Raw genomic sequence first — 2,756 nt, forward strand, 5'->3', positions numbered from 1 at the left:
TAGATATGTTTACACTGGCAGTGACCCCTGTCGGCTCCCCCGACACCCTTAAGGGGGGGCACCCTGCTCCTTTGAGTATCACTATGGCTGTGCTTGATGGTTTTCTGGGCGCCGTGTGCAAGAGCCAGCTATAACGAATGAAGCTACCAGGACCGCCCCGGGACTCAGCCCAGCGCCGTGGCCGGCCAGGCAGGGCAGACACAAGTCTCCGTTTCTCTGGAACCTGTGCGGCCGCGGCAAGAGGTTCCCCACTATAGCTGAGCGCTCCTCACAGGTCAGAGGTTGCTCAGGGGAGCCACCCCACGGCATGCTTTTGGCCCAGGCTCTGTTCTCGCATCAGCGGCCTGCCCCCAGCCCTCCCGCTCTGCCCCTGGGGGTCAAGGCTGCCCCCAGTGCCAGGAGCGTCTTGCCATGGATGACGTGAGGACAAGTGGTTTTGCCGATCCACTTAGAAAGCAAAGCTTTTTTTTTTTTGGCAGCAAAGATTTTGAAACTTCTTGCCAAGCCCCTGCAGAATTGAAGCTTATCCTTTGCAAGCTGAGGCCAAAGGTCGCAGGCATTTCCAGGCCACATTAGCTCAGGGCTCTCAGAACGCAGCTCTTCCATGGCCTCAGCTGACCTGCGGCAGATGAGTCTATCCTGGCTCAGAGAGGCCTCTGAGGTCTGCCTGCCCCAGTTTTTCCCCAGCAGCCCAGCTCCCTGCTTGGTGGCATATCTCCAATGGATGGTAAGAGCCTCTGGATCTTTGTGATGGGGACCCTCCCAGAAGGTGACGTCTTGATGGGGGCTGGCCAAGGGCCCTGGACCACTGGAGGTCCCCAAGCCTGCGGCCACAGACCTGGCCGCAGGCTTGGGGACCATGCCTGTCAGGAGATCTGCAATGCTTAGTCCTGGTGACCCCAGCGAGCCCATGTAGCTTCCTCCCCACCCCGACAATCCCTTTCAGTTACCTATTTTGAAAATAGTATTTCCCTCTGAAATGTTAGGGAACAAGGGAGGGGAGAGAGAGGTGGGCCAGGAGAAGAAGCAGCCCATGAAATGGACAACAGCCTAGACTGGGAGTCAGGGGACTTCACTGCCGCTCTGCGCATCGATTGGGGGGGGTGGGGGATGCAGGGAATATTGAGGGGGAGGGGTAATCAGACTGAGCTGGCTCATGCGGCCGAGGCAGGCTGTGTCCCTGGGGGCCTGCTACCTGGATGGGCGGGCTGGATCTACGCTATGGGCTTGGGTAGGGTGTATCTGGGAGTCGTCAGGCTTCCTAGGAAGAGGATCCACACAGGAAGTCCTTCCTCTGTTGCACTGGAGTATGGGGAACAGAGTAGAGAATTCTAAAGAGGGTGATCTAGGAAAGCTTCATAGTGGAGGGGGCATTTGAGCAGCGCCTTGGAGGATGAATAGGAGTTTGAAAGACACATGATGTGGGGAAAAGGGACAGCAGGATGAAAGGGGTGGAGGTGGGCCAGTGCAGTCTACGTTCTGGGCGGTGGGAGGGGCCAGTATGCTATGTAAATGTTTGGAAAGGTGGCAGAGACAGAGCAGGATGGGATTTGAGGCAGGACAGGTAGGGAGGGGCCAAGTCATAAAAGGCCTCGAATGTCTGGCTAAGTGGGGACTTGACCTTATAGGTGCTGGGGAGTTGCTGGAGGGTTCTGAGCCGCGTGGCCACTGGTGAGAGCTAACTTAAGAGGCGGACTGCTCTGGTGGCCAGGTGGAGCATGGATTGTATGGGGTGGGACGGGAGGCAGCTGGTCCAGGGGAGGACACAGGGTGGACTGAGGATGTCATCCTGTAGAAGAGGGCCATATTCTCACTTGACTTGAAAGGAGGTAAGAGGTTTAATAGCAGAGGGGCAGGAGGAGGGCAGCCAGATGGGAGGGGGGCGCAGCCCACCTTGAGCAAAGGGTTTACCAGGCTCTTCTCTCCCTACCAGATGTTTCTGTGATAATGAGAAGAGAGCAGGCCTAGGCACCAGAAGATGGTCTCCCGTCCCAGCTCTGTCCTGGGGAGTCCCCTGAATGAGCAGAGCACTGGAGGGTGGCTGGGGAACTCATCTGGCCTCTCTGGGCCGCCATTGTCCTTATCTGTCACATTGGTTTCGAAGTCCCTCCTCTCTTGCCCCACTGAGGACTTTGGGGTCTCCGAGCCTATATGGCGTGACTATTTTCAGAACCCCAGATCATGACCGATGGACTAACAATGGGGATGACTGTGAAATTAGCGCCGATTGTCCCAGAAACTAGAAACTGCCGAGTGACCGGTGCCATAGAAGTTTCAGAAAAGCGGTAAGTACTCAAATGCCTTAGGGTGTGGGCTCTGGAGCCTGGCCAGGAGGGGGTTCTGATCCCCGATCCGAATTTCCTTAGAAGAGCTCCTGGCTCAGAGCAGATACTGTTATTTTTCCTATCCGTGTAAGCTAGGCATGTCACCTCATCCCTCGGAGCCTCGGCTTTGTTTCAGCACCAAACATGATCGTGTATCCGCGGCAGTGGCACAGAGCGGGTGTTCCGCTCTTTTGGATGAACGACTTTCCCTGAGTGGGAGGGGCGAGGAGCAGCAGGAAGCGAGACGCAGGAGTCCTTGGCCAGGGGACAAAATCATGCAGCTCCCTCTGTGGCTTCCTCCTGCTCCTGCCAGCTCCACTGCCCGGCGGCCTTGCCCAGGCCCAGTAGCCACATACTGCCACGTGTAAATCTGGAGGAGGCGAAAACAGGCAGAAACTCAACATGACCAGAAACAGATGTCAAGAACATTAT

This window comes from Ursus arctos, unplaced genomic scaffold (genome assembly GCF_023065955.2).
Source record: "Ursus arctos isolate Adak ecotype North America unplaced genomic scaffold, UrsArc2.0 scaffold_21, whole genome shotgun sequence".
Taxonomy (NCBI): Eukaryota; Metazoa; Chordata; class Mammalia; order Carnivora; family Ursidae; genus Ursus; species Ursus arctos.